Source organism: Rhamphochromis longiceps, linkage group LG19 (genome assembly GCF_057381845.1).
Source record: "Rhamphochromis longiceps isolate RC_006_pf linkage group LG19, R_longiceps_female_GT1.1, whole genome shotgun sequence".
Lineage (NCBI taxonomy): Eukaryota > Metazoa > Chordata > Actinopteri > Cichliformes > Cichlidae > Rhamphochromis > Rhamphochromis longiceps.
In genome coordinates this window covers 7,744,809-7,764,763 of record NC_140575.1, presented here as the reverse complement: position 1 = coordinate 7,764,763, position 19,955 = coordinate 7,744,809, and the positions used below count along the sequence as shown (strand labels likewise).

Below are 19,955 nucleotides of genomic sequence, written 5' to 3'. Positions count from 1 at the left end.
AGCACACCATTGTTTTTCTTGTGACATTACCAATAAGTCTGTGTCACATGGCCCTCTTCCTTTTGAAAAACAAAAGTTGTATCCAAGATGGCCGACTTCTAAATGGCCCCCATGGTCACCACCCATCTTGAGGAGTTTGCCCCCTCACATATATTAATGTGCCACAAACAGGACTTTAATATCACCAACCATTCCCATGTTATTACGGTGTATCCATATAAATGGCCCACCCTGTAGAATAAGTGATTGAACTTTGACTTGAGAACTGACTCCTAAACACTACACAGCAAATCCAGCATGTCCAAATTAACACTGTCGGATTTGATTTCAACACTATTAAAGTGTCTATATGGGTCCACACCAGAGAGTGTTAATTTAACTCTTTTTGGAGAGTTGGTACGTTAACTCTGATTTAGTGTTAAACACCAAATCTGTCTGGAGTTGATAATTTAACACTTGGTGTTAAGAGTTTATATATTAACTCTCAAAGAGTATTTTAGTTTAACTACGTAAGAGTTATCTTCTAATTCATTCTAAAAAGCGGGAATTTTACTGTTCTGAACTTCTAGAAATTTATTTTGGAAATAAACATTTACTAAAAAGATGCAATGGTTTTTGAAAAACATTTATTCTGAACTGTGCACCACAATTTCAAAACATTTTCTGAAAGATGTAACAGTATACATGTTCTCACTTTCATTAGAATTTTGTTTATCAAAAGGTCTGACATGGTAAATGCAAATAACAGCATTCTCATCACTTATTTCTTCAATACAATATGCATGTCCTTCATTCATCACTTTGTGGAACTTCAGCGCACTTCTGCTCTCCCCCATATTCCATCTTCACAAGCATATCCTGTGTGGAGATCGAATAAAAATTAGTTGACACTAATTAATGGCACAAATAATCCAGTAAACAATTGCAGCACAGTAAAAAACAAGGAATCCTCTTTGAGCCATTACTTGTGTAAAGTATTTTCCCAAAGGACAAGGACACAGGCAACAGGTAATACTGAACTAAATGTAAAACCTCAACCTTTTTCATTTTTACCTAAACCGTGTGCACAAAACTCTGGAGGGATCTAAATGCTAACGTAGAATCCAATCAGGACGTCTGCTACTGCTGTTTGCTCGTTTTTTTTGTGGGCGATCGTTTTCAGGCTTCAAGTAGCACCATTATACCAACATTTCACATTCTAGACATTGTTTTAGGTGTATTTGACCAAAAGTTTGACTGAAAATTCACATGCAAGCTTTTTTTCAAGGCTGTGGTATTTGCCCGCAAACAATACCTTTCAGCTAGCTAAAACAGAATATTATGCTATCACCGAGCAACATGGCTAATGCCTTTCACACAGCTTTGTCTCAACTCCAAAGAGCCACAGAAGTAAAAGCTCATAATAATAATTGAAACAATCTTTGAAAAAATGACTTACCAAGCATGGCAAACAACTCAAATATGTAGAGCAAAATGTTCTGAAACGGCTTCACTTCAGCTTCGATTGGAGCCGTGCTGGGGGCGGAGTCTGTGAATTTACTCTGTTGGTGTCATAGCCCCTGTAGGAGTTCAGAGTTAAGAGGTCAAGAGTTAATGTTTCCATTGTAACACCTCCAGATTTGACAGAGAAACACTCATTTTTAACACTCGATTTTAACTACTATCATTTTACACCTCAGAGTTACATTAAAAGAATGTGACTCTACTTAGAGTAAAATTAACTCTACTTTTGCAAGAAGACTATTAACACCAAAACATTTAACACTTTTGAATTTGCTGTGTATGATCATCTTTTCCTTCACAATCAACTCAGATTTGTTCATTTGTGACTTAAATTCAAACAGTAATTTTCTCGAAACAACTTAAACTTAACATGGACTTGTATAGATTATATACAGAAACCTTTTCTTATACCAACTTAATTTGACTCACAAGTTCGTGATTCACTTACTTTGACACCTTTGCTAATGCTAATTTACTTGCCTCAGTTAACTTTAGTTTCAGCCTTTACTTTGTCCTAAGTGCTTTAAAAAATTGCTTATGAAATACTCATGATTTAACTTGGACTGGTCTTGGATGCTTTGAGGTATTTTTCTGAAAGTAGCTTTGATTTAATCAGACTTGAAACATGATTCATCTCTGTAAAAGGCTCCCTGTGGAGTTTTTGGCCTACCGTAATCCTTTGGAGAAATCCCTTTCCTGGGGCATTTATCTTGAAATGCACTTTTGCTCCTAGGTTAGTTTGTTAGACTTCTAGAACGACCACAGTTTTTTTTAGTTAATTGAACAAGAATAAAACTTGTCTTTGTGTAACAGAAAACCTTCAAGCTTTACTTGTAGGTTCTTTTGTTTACTTGCAAACTGTCTCGAACATCTCTTACTTGCACAATTTCTTGAGTTGTCCTGAAATGGTTTGAGACTTGACTGGAATTCTTTTCTAACTTTGACATGGCAAAGTTTGTTAAAACTTAAACCAAACAGATACCTCTACCTCCTAATTCAATTAGTAACAGCTTCACTGTGTGTTGAGACTTAAACATTAAGCTCTATGAAACAGAAACATTTTGGACAATTTTGAAGCACAATAAAGCTTCTTGGAGCCAAAGTGAGAGGTGAAAACTGCTGCAAAAATTCATCTGCTTAAGCAAATCTGGATATCAGATAATTCTTAAATTCCTTGTAATGAGCCAGAGTCACTGGTAATTTTCTGCTTGCCTCAAAAGTGCTTAACTAAAGCTCTAGAAAAGTGAATGCCACAGAAAAAACACAGCATTCCAGGAATACTGGACCATCTCCTTATGGTCCACAGCCAGCCATGCTCATGGCAACAATGTCCATTTTAATAACTTATACAGCCTCTCAGTACAGAGGAAAGGTTTAAATAATGATATTTTCTGAAGTTGACTTGGATTCGTGTCGATTGACCTTGATTTGAGACAGAAAAAAAGTCAAACGGGAGAAAAATTAGGCTGAATCACTTTAAACCTCATTTTACAGCCTTCAGTCTATCCTAGCTTTTGAATGTTTGTGTGTGTACGTGAGGCTGATAAAAATGGAGTAACAGCAAGTCAGTCCTTGTTTGTGTCATAAGTATGGATGAGGGAGTGTATGACTGTATATCTGCACCTTTGTGTGTGTGTGTGTGTGTGTGTGTGTGTGTGTGTGTGTGTGTGTGTGTGTGTGTGTGCAGATGGGCTCAGAGTGCAAACGAGTCAGTCTGTGTTTATTTTCCTGTCAGAGTGACAACTCTCTCTAAGACATCTCCACCTTATCTCATGTTGACTCACGGTGCGGCCCGACCACAAAGGTGTTTCCATCTGGGTTACACACACATGCACCTACACAACCGCGTCACCCTTCAGACATGACACAATCACTTCAGTAGCTGCCTCATCAGTGGAGCGAGAGGGGAAAATGAAAAAGAGTTAAAAGATGTTTGAAGACACAGTCATCAGAGGGGAATGAATGGAAAATATTCTGCCTGTGCTAGCTGGTCTCTATCCTTGCTTGCAAGATAATTACCCGAGCAGCTCTGTGATTAGGCTCACAGCAGAGAAGAGCGCTAAGATGTCAGCAAATGACAAGCGACTGGGACTTGTAAAAGCACTAACACACACAGAATGGCACACAGAGGACTTTGGGCCCTACTCTGCTTCCCATCCGCAAGAATAAACAGAGCTTTTAATGGTCAGGACACATCAGAGAGCGGCAAAGCAAAACTCCTTCGAGAGTGGATGTGATTATAGATGCTACCACAAGATATATAGCAATGCTTTCCAACTAAAAATTAGGGAGATTATAGTTCTCGCAATTGCAGCGTTTACTCAGTACTTTATTGTGATTGGCAGAAAACTGTCATTGCACTGTTTATTTTGAAACCAAAGAAAGAAATACAATTCGCTAAATTAACATCAAACCTTCCATGTTTGGTGTATGTCAAGACCCTTAAAAGACGAGGTTTCACTCAGACTTAATTTTAATTCATTTTAGCCTTGTGGTCTTCTCAAACTACTTGGAAATAAATCTATTCGGCTATTACACAGACCAGTAACACATCAGTAACACATCTGGTCCCCCAGATATCTCAGAATACTATAATAATAATGCAAATTAATTTTGTTATTAGCACACAGTTCATTTGCATTTACCCGGCCAGAAGTATTATTATTACAAGGGGAGATTAACAAGCTAGTGAAGTATGTTGAGCTTAAAAGTCATAGTTTAGTCATAGTAGTGTCTCTCTTTTTACCTGCTTAGATCACCATAGTGACTAATGTTGAACACAACTTTGTCCACAGCTGGTTATGTTGATTGTTTTTGCTTTAAATGACACATTTTCTCTGATTCCTGTAGTTTCAGTTTAGGTGTGCTATAGATTATCTGCTGACGGAATATATTTTAATGCATGAAACGTTCCTACTAATAGAATAATAATAAGGCCATGTCTTTGTTGCAGCAGCACAAAACTCTGCATTGTCACTGGAATTTACAGATATTTACACTGATAGAAAATGAAAGGAAAATTTTGAAAACACTTAAGAGTTTAATAAGAAAAAAAAAATCATGTGTGATATCTATACCATCTATACTATCTATATCTATACTGATATGGACTTGGTGATATATTAAGAAAGAAAGGATGCCACGTCATTTGATGGAAATGAAAATTATCAATGTACAGAGAGCTGAATTCAAAAACCGCCCCAAAAATCAAAGTGAAAAAATGACCCAGGGGGTTTCTATTGGTTATACATTAGGTCAGGTGAGCATTGGGCCAATCAGTGGTATCAATTCCTTCATCCTCCAGGAACTGCCTGCATACTCTTGCCACATGACACTGGGTATTGCTGTGCACCAGGAGGAACCCAAGACCCACTGCACCAGGGTCCAAGGATTAGATCCAGATACCTAATGGCAGTCAGGGCTGCCTAGCCTGTAGCAACCCATGCATCTCTCCGTGGATATGCCTCTGCAGACCATCACTGACTCCCAACTCAGAGTGTATGATGTTAAAGGCAGCACAATGTTCTCCACAGCTTCTCCACACCCTTCATGCCTGTCATATATGCTCACGGCGAATCTGCTCTCATCTGTGAAAGCACAGGGCGCCAGTGGTGGACCTGCAAATTCTGGTATTCTATGGCAAATGCCAGATGGACTCCACAGTCACAGGAAATATCCAGTCAGTAAAATCAATTTCACTTTGATTTGAAAACAAACTATAATGATTTTCATGGGACAGTGTCATAACAAAACACAATAAGTAAAGTTTAATGTTCAAATGTATCCAGTTTAAAGATTCAGATCTCAAATGTGCAGCTGTGACTTTAGAAACAAGCTGCAACACACCAATAAATACATTAGCTCATGAGTTCACAAGCTTACCGATGTTCTGCAGTTTGGCACTTGTCGCTCTTGTTTTCTTTTTCCTTCTTTTTTATTTGCAACAGCAGCAGTGTTGCATTTTGCACTGAATTGGTCAATTTGATATGAAAGAGGAATCAAATGAAGAATCAAGCGCCCGTTTATGTAAGCACCCACAGAACCTGCAGCAAAAAGCCTGCTTTAACCGAGAGCATTGAAAACTAGCATTACGATACACATTAGCTCACACTTGGATTTTTATTTATGTCAAAGATGCTTTTTATGCTTCGTAGTATAGCGTTTTCTGAAATGTTGACATGTTTTGCACCTCAGGACCACTGCAGTCAATGTCTCGTTACAGAATACTTAAACTGTGAATTACTGTCATCATTTATAATCAATACCTGGTGCTTAAAAATACAGTTTTCAGTGATGTACAGCTTTATAATGTGAGTAAATACAATCGCTGACTATCAAAATTAAGCCTTCTCCAGCAACTCACTAGCTGTGCTGCCATGTTTCCATGCGTATGCAAACAAGCGACCAACACAGCAGCCAAAATGACCTTGATTATGAGAACTAAAACAAACATAAATGTTATTTCTTCAAAGATACAAATCATAAACTGCTTCCCACAACCACTGAAGGACAAAAGGACACACGCACACATAGAGCAGTTAAAGTTTTCAGTTTAATTGAAAGGGATGTCCTCAGTGTCCTATTGTGTCCCCCACTCAGTGAAGCTAAACAGAACAACCCACATCAGAGTCACAGCCTACAGCATCTGTCTCCTGTGCTTATGGTAAACAAAGGTTACAGTAAGCACAGCATGAGTCCCCCACACACGGCCATGCATGCAAAATGTCACATACACAGCAGTACATGTAATTAGACTACACACACACACACACAGATCAAACTCCCATCTACAAACAGATGCTCTCAGGCTAAATCACTGGGAGCTAATTCTCTCTAACATTCACCAGAGCTGTCGCTGTAGGTTGGCTATTTGAAACCGTATCATGTTGCAGTGGTGATGTTGGTGGGTCGCACACGCTCGTCTAATCAAATCAGTTCAGCTTTCTGTCCACGTTTCAGTATGCACATTCTACTCCAAGATGGAATTGCTTGAAAATGCTTGTTGAATTTGGTGTCGGCAGCATATCAGATTGATCAAATTATCAGTGAAATACATTTTACAGTTTGATGTTTCTGTTTGCGCGTAGCAGCTAAAAATTGCGGCTGAGGCAATTGGGTCATGGATCAACTTTAGTAAAAGATGTCACAGCAAACAGGCTTCTGGGAGGAAACATAACCAAGGGTCCGCCTCAGTGATGGGTGTAAGGCGTGACACGTTACTGTAATGAAATTACATTTTGCAGTAATGCTTTACTAATGTAAGGCTTTACTCTAGTGTACTTCAGTAATCACATTACAGTTACAGTTATGTTGTTCTCTAGAGATCTGCATAAAGAGATGCCCTTTTCTTCCTGCGCAGTTGTGCTACAATCAGCTAATGTTAGTTTTTTTGTGCATGAGGGTGGAGTGGACTACAATTTGAGGAGTGGAGATTTGCACGTTGTTTTTATTGTATGAAAGGACAGGAGCATGGTGGAAGTGCAAACTGCGTGCAGCAGAAACAGCTGCCTTATAATCCAAAAACAACATAGGCTCTTTGCAAGCATCTACACAGACAACATGCTAACACAAAGCTAGCCAAAGTCAGAGTGATGATGAAGGTTGACGATGAAGGGGAACAGCATGATCTTTAGCAGGTAATAAAGGCAAACGTGTAGCACTGTAGCCTCCATTTCTACCTGTAAAATGATTCTACAGTAGAATCACTATGGCGATCACTTTGAAGTCTCTTTGAAGTTTTAAACTTTTCTTTGTGTTGCTGGTTTTGTGTTCAAAACACTTACACACTAAAAGAAAGATCTTGTGTCCTCATTCTGATATGGGTTTGTGTTTGCATGTGGGACTGTAGCCTAAAGTTTATGCTGTTAACTGATAATTGAGTAATGTAAAATCAATGCTACACAAAGTGTAATGAATTACTTTCTCTGGTAGGTAATTAAATAACTGCATTACTTTTAAGAAAAGTAACTAGTAACATCTAATACTTTACTTCTTCACAATCCTGTAACAACTCTGATCCCCAGAATTGAGCAGTTTTATATTTTTTTAAGCCCAGTTTTGTCAGGGTCCTGGGACTGGGCGACCCAGGATCCCTGGGCAGTCATGGACCTGTGTATTATTATTATTATTATGTATTTTTGGTGTCGTTTCCCCTTCTCTGTGCGTGTACATATGTGTGTTTCTCTGTGCTGTGTTAGTCTGTGTCCCACTCATATGTTTAGGCGAGGTATGGGTGTGTATGTCTGCGGGTGTGCCTGGAGGATGGAGCTCGGCCACCTGCAGGCCTGAGGGGTGTGGCCCTGCGGAGGGACTGGCCACACCCGAAGCCACACACCTGCCGCTGATCAGGGCTCGTCGGGGGAGCTACTTAGGAGAGTCTTGGAGCTCCCACCGACGCGGGATCATTGAGTTATCTTACCAAGTCAGTGTGTGTTAGCTTAGGTCTGTGCTGTGCGTATATGCCCGCCGAGGGTTAGTGTTGACGGCTGCGTCTCTGGTTTCCCTACAGGAGGAGGAGTGGTCCGGAGAGGCAGCACGCACGGGGGTGCGGAAACACAACAGCGGGGAGCACGAGCACAGATATCGGAGGGAAGCACGCACACGGGGTTCGAGGGAGCAACGGGGAGTTATTGTATTTACAGCCTTTTCACTGTAAATAAAGAGCACTGTTTGCATCGCAGAGTCTGCGTTTTGGGTCCTCCTTTCCCCACATCCCCACGGTCTGCCAGCCAGACCGTGACAAGTTTGTTTCCGGAGGTTCACTGTCACTGACACTGAACTTTGCAGCTAAACAGTGATTATAGGCAAATGATTCATAAATGAATGAATACATTATAACATTTTAAGACATTATGATTGGGTATTATTGTTTGGGGGGGGGGGGTCTTAAAAAGTGAGTAAACCCATTACAACTGGCACTAATATAGAACCAAGTCCTTTAGATTTGCAGTTATTTTCAGGCTCTTTAATAATGAGTTTCTATCCCACCAAAACCGAGCCCTTAATTCATAACAAGACATTTTGTGGCACAGTTGCAGGGGAGGGGTGGAGTGGTGGGTTCAGGGTGTGGTGTCAGAGGAGGCTGACCCACACAGCTGTTCTACATCACCTGGTCTTGACTTCCCTATTTCAGTAGGATGCCGTGACCTAAAGAGAGAGCCAATCAGGATTGCTGTGAAGCTGCCCCAATTGAAAATAAAAGATCACTGGACTAACAACGCTGTGAGCCTCGGGTCCTTTTGTCACACATTTCTATACTAAGTCAAATATACTTAATCCAAGTTTTTGGTGCTTGGCCAGTTTATGGCAGTGGACCGCCTGCAACGATAATTTTTTTTTTGCTAAATGGTTGTTGACTGGTTGTGTAACTACATACATGGGTACAAGTTTCATTTGGAGGTTAATATGCAGAACAAGGAGGTAAAAGAGGGATTTTGTGCCAGTGGTTATAAGAACGTGTGCAGGGGACATGAAAGGGATCACGGATGCAATCCGTCAAAACATTAATTGTTAAATCTGACTTAATGAAAGAACACACAGCACTTGCAAAAGCAGATGTTTCATTACATTTGTATGTCTTGTAAAATACTGGGGAATATAATATGGTGGAATTCACAAACAAGTAGAAATATGCACTTCACAGAGGAATAAATCAACAGTAGATTTGTTTTTTGGAGTCATAGCGTTGAAAAGCATCATGAGACTGCTTGTTAGCTGTAAACTCTTTGGCATTGGGGTTCCTCCTTCTGTGAAGCAAAATAATATAAAATCAGATAGGTTTCATTTTATTGATCCCTGAAGGAAAATGCAGTCATCACAACAGCAGATAATAGACGAGTAGATCGGCCAGCCGAGACTCGAAAGGTAATAAGCACTGAAATATAAAACGTAATAAACCCTGAAAATAATAGTCATAATGAGAGCATCTATGTGATGCTGATATAATGTGTGTCCCCAGTGGCTAAAATGGAATTTGTTCTATGATTGCAATCAACAAAAGAGTGTACAGCTAGAGTAGGGAATCACATCCATTTACAATCATCAAGAACCAAAGCAAACAAGACAACAATAAATACATTTCCCTCCATATGAGACATTATACATTTTTAAAAGGTTAATCATATTAAATTAAACACAAACTAATGAAAATGTTGTAATTAAGGCATTGAGTTCCTGAGCAAAGCTTTCCGCAAAATAGATCTGCTTATAACTGCAAGGATCGGGGAAAATTGGACCTTCCACTTCATATCTTTACAAACAAGATTCAGAGATGTCCACTGTATATATACACGCAGGAGTAGGAGATTTGAGACTAGCAACTAACCCACAAACATAGTAATGTTAGCTGCTTTGGTTTTTTGTGCTAAGATTCTTAGTCACAACTTGTCATTTCGAGCTCTACTGGAGTCGCTACACCCCTTGGTATAGGAGTTCCTCCTCACCACACTCCACCTTCACCCTCCAGCCTTGGCTGCCGACCTCCTGGGCCCGCCAGGGGATTAGCAGCCCGGTCCGCTGCCTCCCTCCTCTCAGAAGAAACAGACCTTCCGACACCAGCTTTCCAAGCCTCGGGTTACGGTTTGTCCACCACGGTGAGTGAAAATGAATGCTTTCCTTGTGCTCCTCTCGGATCAAAAATCAAGACTGATAACCTCACAGCAGGACATTTGGAGACCATTTCTCCTTGACTGAGAACTTTACTCTGAAGGTTAAAACTGAGGACCCTCAGGTTTTTGTTGAACCCAAACTGGATCCTAAAGAAACTGAACTGTACATTTTCCAGCTTCCTAAAGCTGCATTTTCTGTTCCTTGGGTCGCCCATTCACAGACTGTTAATGTTGATATTTAGTGTGGACTGTTTTTCTGCTTTTATCAGCTCTGAGACTGCTGTGTTACCTGTGGTTACCTCTGAGCTGTTTCCTCTGTCTGTCAGTGTTTCTGGAGGCCCAGGAGAGTCCACCCAGCCGTTTGCGGCTCCCACGCCGCTGTCCGTCTCCGCTGGGGGCTCTGGTGAGTCCGTCTATCCACCCGCTGCCTCCACGCTGTTGCCTGCAGCTCCACCTTCCTCCAGCTTCTATGCCGCCACCAGCTCGACCGCCGGTGGCTGCCGTGCTGTCACCTGGTCCAGCTCCATCTCTGCCAGAGGTCAGTGCGTCCACACATCCTGCTTGGCCTCTGGATCTGCTTTGCCTGGGCCGCCACCACTTTCCAAGATGTCGGCCCCTGAACTGCTCCGTCGCCGCCACTTTCCATGTGGTCTTTCTACCGACCTCCTGAACAGTGCTTGGTTTTAGATTCTTGTTCTCTGGTTTTGATCTCCAGCTCCTTCTTTTTTTAAAATCTTGAACCCTGTCCCTGCCTTGAGTGTCTGCATTTGGCTCAGTTTGCCGCCACAGACTTGTGACAAACCCTGAGTAAATATTGATCCAACATTTTATAGAAATTTAAAAACGTTATATTAAAATCTCTGAGATTGCAATTCCATTCTTGCTTTAGTCTCAGGAAAGCCATGATGTTTGCTGCTCGACTTAGCTTACATCACCCTTGACAGTAACCTGGTGTTTTATTAGTTATTTAATTTTTTTATGCTTTCTAATCTTTTTGTATCATAGCTGCTATGTGAGTCCTGAACTCTAGCAAATACTAGTACAGATGCTAGCTAAATATGAGCTGACTTGTCTTGTGCAAAGAATCTACACACTGTTTGGAATGTCATATTTAATATCATTGTCATCTTAACCTGACATGATTAGTGCACTATTAAGGCTGTTGCATGTAGATTAAATCTAGATTACATGCTGTTATAGACCTCTTTGTTTTGACCCTTGTTTTGAATCAACAACCATCAACTTCTTTCTCTCAGATTTCTTATCAGCTGGTTGTTCCATACATTTTTGAAGAGTAATTATGCAAAAGATATGCTATATGATACAGGGGTAAAGTATTATATTAGATTTCAAAGTTTGAAAAATGGATCTGCACAACAATTTAGAATAAAATTATGCATTGTTCTTTTTTTAGAATGATTAACGGGGCAGAAGGCTTTAAAGCTCAATTAACCAAAATGGCAGTATATTAAATATTAATGTATTTCGCAATATGTAATTTGGTATATTCACATTAAACCACATGTATCTTTAATGCATCTTTATTGATAGGTTTGAACCTTTAACACACGGAACCTCTTCATTTCCACTGGGATGACATTCTGCACCACTCTGCTTGGTTCAAAAGGAGCAACAAGTGAATTAGCGGGGTGTTTCAGTCATGTAAATTCAGGTCACTGCTGCAGATCCCTGTCTACATATGAAGCATGTTTATCTATAGCTAAATTCAGAGGTCAGTCAGGCCAGTTGCACGGTCACTTTGCTGTCTCCTGCCTCCTTTTGTCTCCTTCAGGGGCCTCCAATGTTAAACTGACACATCTGTCGGGCCCCCGGCTGGGCCTCCTCTTTATTGGAGCAACAGAGCAGAAGGCAGAATAGAAGGAGGAGGCGGAAGAATTGAGCTCGTGCCTCCACACCAAATCCTCATACACACTCCATCTGGCCCGTGCCTTAGCAGATGCTTCTGACAAACACACACACAGCTGACAGACTTCCTACACTCACATAAACACACACAAATACACACACTGATGTTCATGCAGCCCTACATGCATATGCTGTAAATGCAGGGAGACAAAAGCTAATCTCCAAATACTGCAGAAGCACTGGAATCAGTTGCACAAATGTGCACACGTGCATGAATGCACAGTCTTGTGGCAGCAAGTCTGTCCTCTTCATACCACAGAAGTCAATCAGTTACTCCCACTCAGCCAAGAAAAGCAATTAAAGCGATTCATAGTCAGTGCCACATCCGCCTCCGTCTTCCTCCCCAAAACAAAATCACGCACCCCCAACCCCCCATGCCATCCCTACCCCTGCTCCTCCTTTTATTTTGTTGTCCAGATTGCAGGCATTATTAGAAACCAACAAAAGGATGCTATGCAAAGCCAGACCCTCTTTTTAAAAAAAGGGAGAAAAAAACAAAAAGATCTGATTATTGTGACCACATGCTTGTTCTTTGCATTCCTGAATCTATGTGCACACACTCTCGCAGTCAGTGCTGAAATACTGGCACGTACAGACAGAGGCAAGTGTTCAGACAAGGATTTGAGAACTCCTCTAACTTGTCTGACCACCTCATTGTGGTCAGAGCAGAAGGTCAAAGAACATTTGCACACCTCAGTCTTATAGATAAGGAGTTGAAACATTATAAGAACAGACAAGGGTGTGTGATTATAAATACCCCCATAGTGATGAACCCATGCTAACAGGGTGGCTGTAGCTTAGGAGATAGAGCAGGTCATCTTCTAATCAGAAGGCTCCAGTCTCCAGTCTCCAATCTGCATGGGCAAGATACTACACCCCGAGTTTTGGTGATTGTGTGTGAAGGTTAGAAGCTAGTCAAAAGTGGAAAGGCTGATTTTAAAGCTGAGTGCACCCTGACCCCAGATCAGCAGCCAGAACCTGAACTTTAACAAGTAACAAAGGCAGTGATGAGCAGTCAGGCTCCTATCCTCCATTCCTACCAGTTCATGTGTCTAATCAGTGTGGCGATCGCTTTGCAGTCTCTTTGGGCTGGTTTCCAACTTTGCTTTGGATTGTCCGTTTTCTGCTTAGAAAAACTAAAAGAAGGATTGTATGCGTGTCCTCATTAGGACAGGCATTTGTGTTGATGTGTGGAACTGTAGCCTCGGGGGTAATATTGTTAACTGGTAACTATGACAACATATGTTTTACGCCATTTTACAGAGTAACGAGAAAGTAATGTAATGAGTAGTGTAACAAATTACTTTCCCAGGCGAGTAATTAAGCAACATTTTGCATTACTTTAACCCTTTCATGCATGAACTATACTTAAGTATTTTTATCTTTAGGCATAAAAGATGAATAAAATACTAAAGAGGTTGTCATAATTCATGCATGACAGGTTTAAATAACAATGATTACAGTGAAACACGTCGTACATCTATAGTAACATTAAACGACCAGTGGGTGGCGGGTATAGAGTGGTTTATGTGCAAGTATACCATCAGCACTGACACAAATACAAGAAAACAGCCTTTGAATAGCTGTCCAAGTAGTTACTACTATGCATGAAAGGGCTAAAGAAAAGTAACGAGTAATATGTAACACATTACCCTTTTTTGAGTAACGACAACACTGGGCAGTAATAACGTTACCAAGTCCTAATTTAAAAGCATTACATACATTACATAATGTTTCTATTAGGTGTCTCCAAGCACGAGACATGAATTAACGGAATAAACAAGGAAATGATACTGTTGCCAGATTAATTGTATATGGTGATCTACAAGCATTACAGTGTTACAAGTCAACACTTGAGTACTTTTGACATGCACAAAGTTTAACTTCCAGCCACATTATTCATAATATAGTATTTGTCCAATTATGAGTCAGTGTGTCTTGTCTTGTGCTGATTTGGTGACTCAGAGGCTCCACAGGATTTTTGAAGGTGTTATTTGTTATCAACAAACAACACATTAGCAGCAGAGCCTTAAAAGTCCATCTGACTAATGAGGGACTTTGATGCCAAGTCCACACCTTAAAGCTCTGACCATTTCTGAACAAGCCCTGCAGTCTAAATATAGAATAGAATAGCCTTTATTGTCATTGTACAGAGTACAACGAAATTGGAGTGCCACTCCCTTGGTGCAAGTTTCAATAATAAATATAAATGTAAAATATAAAAAGTACAAAAAAAACAATCGTAAGTACTCAAACAATAGTATGTACAATATATACAGGATAGCAGCATTAATATAATGACAGTGTCACACAGTGGAAATTTGTATTTATCTTGTATATTGTTTTTATTCTGATTTTTAGTGTTTATTTATGAGTGTTTTATTTGCATGGTTTTATTCTGTTTCTATTGCATGGTTTTTAGTGTTTTATGTGACATGGTTTTTATCCACTGTGGACTGGCTGCACATGGGACTAATTAGCTGATAGGGACCACCTGCTGAGGCAGGGGTGTGTCCAGAGGTGGCCTATCAGCTGTGTAAAGACCTTTTAAAAACAGGCTAGCTGGGCACTGAAGGAGAGAGGCTGGAAGGTTAATGCGAGACGGCCAGTGTGATGCGGCGACCAAGTCCTGACCTCATGGAACGGCAACAGTAAGAGACAACGCGTGTGATTGGCAGCAGGGCAGAGGTTTACCTCTGCCTGCATTTGTGAGTAGGGTCTCTACTGTTGTTTACTGGGTGCACCTGGATTGGGAGAGGGTCACCATGGCCATGAGCCAGGGCCGCTTCTGGGACCATTGTTCTGGCCCCTATTTGTTATGTTGCAGGACACCGACGCAAGGGGAGCTGTGGCGGTGGTCGCATCATGGATTCGGGTGCAGAACGCAAGCCGGGCTGGGAAGTGATGGGCCAGTGGAAGGACAAGAAGATGGGTGGCTCTTTCTTGTCTGCTGAAGACGGGGCTGGCGTGGACTCTGCTCTAAAGGAGGAATTCCTGGCCTGCTGATGGACCCATAATGAACATGTGGCCTAATTATAGCAAGGGGGGGGGGGTTTAGTGAATGTAGAAAATGGTAGTTTTACGGGTTTTAGAATTGTTTTTAGTAGAGAGCAAACATTTTATTATGTACATTTTAAGGGTGTTTTATTTGTGCTCCCTGGCCTAGTAATAAACTGTTTCTGATCAGACCTGCTTCCTCTCTGTGCCCGTGGTATCTGACTTGCTTGCTCCCCCTTGTATTTTAAAGAATCTTTCTTTTTAGCGTGACATTCTGGCGCCACCGCTTTAGTGTCCGCCGCGCGCTACAACAGTATGAATAGCAGCATAATATAATGACAGTGACGGTATGGAATAGGTTCAATTGTTTTTGTGCTTATTTACTACGGTGATAGCTCTGGGAAAGAAGCTATCCCTGAATCTGTTTGTCCTGGTTTTATGTGACCTGTACCGTCGGCCTGACGGTAATAGTTCAAACAGTTGGTTGCTGGGGTGAGAGTGGTCCTTGATGATATTGCCAGCTCTGCTGAGGTACCGAGAGTTTGCAGTGACCTCCAGGCTGGGCAGAGAGCAGCCAGTGATCTTCTGGGCTGTGTTGATGACCCTCTGCAGTACTTTCCTGTCTGCAGCTGAGCACCCTGCATACCATGTTGTTATGCCGTACGTTAGGATGCTCTCTATGGTGGCTCTGTAAAATGTCACCAGCAGCCTCTCCTCCAGGTTGTTCCTCCTGAGCACTCTCAGAAAGTGGAGACGCTGCTGGGCCTTTTTAACCACCGCTGTAGTATTTGCAGTCCAGGAGAGGTCATCAGATATCTGCACGCCCAGAAACCTCATGGAGTGTACCCTCTCCACACAGCTCCCGTGAATGTAAAGTGGGGCCGGGTCTGCTCTGCCCTTCCTGAAGTCCAAGATAAGTTCTTTAGTTTTCGTGGTGTTCAGTTGGAGGTTGTTAACTGAACACCACTCAGTCAGTCTGTTGACCTCATCTCTGTAGTCCGACTCATCCCCCCTTGAGATGAGTCCAACCACTGTGGTGTCATCCGCGAACTTTATGATGGTGTTTGAGAGATGGGTAGGGGAGCAGTCGGATGTGTAGAGCGTAAACAGGAGGGGACTCAAAACACATCCTTGTGGAGACCCGGTGCTAGGGTTGCCAACTCCCTGAAAAATAAATAAGGGACACCTCGTGGCCAGGGCCGGGCGACCCAGTTGTCTTCACCCTTCCCAGTGTGGTGAATTTTCTAGCTCTTTTTTTGTGTGTGAAATTATTTTTTTAACCATTTGACTTGAATTTGATTTAAGCAGATGCATATTCTTTGTGATATGAACACATGTGAAACAAATGATCATTTAGCCATTTATTTTTAGCTCAAAATGACAACATTAACACAGTAAAACAGGTCTCCTTCTTAAACAGAAGCCTGTCATGCTTAACTTTTGAGAATATAAGTAAATCTTTCTTTAAAAGAACTCTGTCCTGCTTAACTTAAAATAATAGAAAACAATAGAAAGAAAAATATTCTTGTAACTGTGCACATATAGTGCATTTAGTACAATTGGCTTCAGTTGAGGTATTATTTCAGCTTTTCTAATGCTAATCAGCTGCTCCTGTTTGTAAACCCGCTTGTTCCCATGATTACGCATCATAACTCATCATCATTATTCATCTATGTATTACTTTTATGTATTAGTCATCAATTTGTTGTAATCATCTATCCTTGCAGTTGTTTATTACACAAAATAAATTATATTATCACACTTCTGGCCACATAGCGCTGATATTCATTGCACATGCCCATATTAACGTTTTCCAGCCAGGTGTTTTCCTTTTCCCATTCTTCCCTTTCTCTGAGGGGAACAAACATTGCTGCTCTAACGCTGGGCTCACACTGTGCGGTTTTAGGCCCATTTTGAGACGATTTTTGAGTGATCGGACCGATTTTGGCCTTCATCGTGCGTCGTGTAGTATACGTGGGGTAACGAGAAGTGATTAACACCTCACGACCAGCTCCCGATCATCAATCGCTCGTGAGGGTCTCACCACAGCCGCTCACACTGCTCGCGCGCAAACACGTAAACGTTGGTGTAAAAGATGGAGCAGCACGGCAGTGCAGCGTGTGATCTGGACACAAGCGACGGAGGCACAACTTGGAGAACTTTGGAAAGCTCATCCGAGCCTTTTCGATGTGGCATCACAAAATGATCACGACCACAACAACCGTGAAAATAGTTGGATCGACACTGCTGCTCAGTCACAGCTGCCTGATCAATGTTTTTCATTAGCAATTTAGCAAAGTTGATGGTGGTGGTGTGTCTGTGTGAGTGAAAGACAGAGAGAGCGAGCGACAGATTTTCTGTTATAACCTTCATGTTATGGAGGCACAGTGTGAGCTCTCAGGTCGCATCAGAGCATCGGGCCGTATAGTGTGAGACCTGCATCGTGACCTACCAACTTCTAACCCCTGCGAGTCAATCGTGCAGTTTGAGCAGGAGCTGAATAACGCGACTGAAAAAATCGCACAGTGTTTGCCCAGCTTTAGGTGTACTGTCGTCCGAGACTTGCACCGCAGTGACGGCGTTTGTTTCCCTGTTGGCCATGCTTCTTGTTGTGGTCATCTGTTGTCTTCCGGTATTTTCTCTGTAAGCGACTTTTCCTCGACCAATGAGATGAGCGGTAATCTGAATTGTTATACTCGAATTGTCATAAGTGTGCTGTCAGCTCATTGGTCACAAAGCAGGAGAGGGGCTGGGAATTATGTTTTCAAACAAAGCGTTAATTCCATAAACATTTATAGACTACTTTTGATTCTCACTGTATTACGGGACAAAGTGCGTCCCTTATTAGCTCAATACGGGACGTGTACTTTTGTTTCGAAATACGGGACGATTCCGTTTTTTAAGGGACGGTTGGCAACCCTACCCGGTGCTGAGTGTGATGGTGCTGGACCGGTGGGGGCCGAGTCTGACAGACTGTGGTCTATTTGTCAGGAAGTCCTTGATCCAGAGGCAGATGGGGGTGGAGAGTCCCAGGTGAGACAGTTTCTGGACCAGGATCTCCGGGATGATATGATTGAATGCTGAGCTGAAGTCCAGAAAGAGCATTCTCACATAGCTTCCTCGATGCTCCAGGTGACTCAGCGCAGTGTGGAGTGCTATGGTGATAGCGTCCTCGGTGGAACGATTTGTCCTGTAGGCAAATTGGTGGGGGTCCAGAGTGGGAGGCAGACCGGCCCTGATGTGCTGACAGACCAGTCTCTCAAAGCACTTCATCACTACAGGCGTAAGTGCAACAGGCCTGTAGTCATTTGGGCTGGCCACAGCTGTCTTCTTGGCGATGGGGATGATGGTGGAGGTTTTGAGGCAGGGCGGGACGGTGTTTGATGACAAGGAAAGGTTGAAGATTTTAGTGAAGACTCCGGTCAGTTCGTCAGCACATGCTCTGAGAACCTTTCCATGTATTCCATCAGGACCTGCCGCCTTCCTGGGATTCACTGACCTTAGAACACACCTCACTTGGTGCTCCCTAAGTGTTAGTGTGCCAGTGCTGGGGGCGGGTGGAAGTGGTGTGGCAGCTGAGGGCTTGGTCGTCTCAAAGCGGGCAAAGAAACGGTTTAGATCCTCAGCCAGTGAGGCATCAGTCCTAGATGTTGCCTGGTTATTGCTTCTGTAGTTGGTAATGTGATTGATCCCCTGCCACATTTTTCTGGGGTCGTTGTCAGCAAAGTGATCTTCAATCCTCCTCCTATAGGCAGCCTTAGCTTTCCTGATGCCTCTACTCAGGTCTGCCCTGGCTGCCCTATACGCAGCCCTGTCCCCTGACTTTCATGATGCCATGAAACTGCTTTATGAGCCATTGTAACTGCACCTGTAATAATAACGGGAGCAGATGTAATAAGAGTAAAATTTTGTTGTTGTCACAACGACTTGTTTTTAAGCAGCATATATTATACACTTGTCTAAAGGCTATCGCTGTGATTGATAGTGTACATGTGTGGATAAGTGGTTGAAACGGGAGCCATCATTTTTTATTACATAAGAGCTCTTACTGATGCATTTTGGAAAGACTTAATGTGACCTCTAGGGGTCATGCTGCCCCTTACATCTAGCACACAGTCAGCAAGCAGTTTAGTCAGAACAAGCCATCATGGAAGTGTTGCCTGTTTTTTGCTCAGACAATAAAAATAGTGATTGCTCTGCTCTCTCTCTCTCGAAGCGAATGAGCTTGGAGCCTCTCCTGAAATGACAGGATGTGGGCACATGATGTCCTCTTGGGGGGAACGGAGAAAGCACTGAGACATTTATCATCTCCTCCAGCAGACATTTATTATCTCGTCAAAGACTTCACCCCGATAGCAGCCACTTCGAGGTCTATTTTTGCCTGCTGCTGTGAAGCAGCTCCGCTTGTGAAACTGAGGCTGTTGACAGTGACTGAGTGCGTGGCACCGTTTAGAACTGGAGAGCAATCAGGGGCCTCTAGAAAAGTCCAAAATGCGAATGTGGGAAGTGCGTCCACTACATCCAAACCATCGAAACAGATCTAAAAAGAGCAAAGTCCTGTGTGGCTGTTGCCTCCCTGGGTAGCATTCAGTTTTGCATTAACACTGCAAGGAATCCCATCTCGCTGCACTGAAAATAAAGGCACTTATAAACCTGTAAAGAGGTTTGAAATGGTGACAGCATGTTAGCGAAGAGAATGTAATTTTATGCCTGAGTAGGAGAGAAATGTAGGAACAAAGAAAAGTTTGATTTATTGAAAATGAATATCGACTGCAGCTTTTTTCCTCCCTCCTCACAGCAGATCAGTTTGCATGCTGCAGCAGGGTGAGAGCGAGGCTGCTACACGCTGAGCATCTAAATGTAGGAAATGGAAGCTTTGGAAGTTTTAATGGACTGAGTGTGTTTGTATGGCACTGGGAGCTT

At 42.2% G+C, this 19,955-nt stretch overlaps 1 long non-coding RNA gene across 1 annotated transcript; it reads right to left on the bottom strand.

The window, feature by feature from the left end:
- Window positions 1-609: 609 nt before the first annotated feature.
- LOC146646109 (uncharacterized) lies at window positions 610-1,771 on the bottom strand. The gene is made up of 2 exons (XR_014908703.1): window positions 1,439-1,771; window positions 610-858 (listed from the first exon to the last, which is right to left on the bottom strand). It is a non-coding gene; the product is annotated as an uncharacterized LOC146646109 (long non-coding RNA).
- Window positions 1,772-19,955: the final 18,184 nt, after the last annotated feature.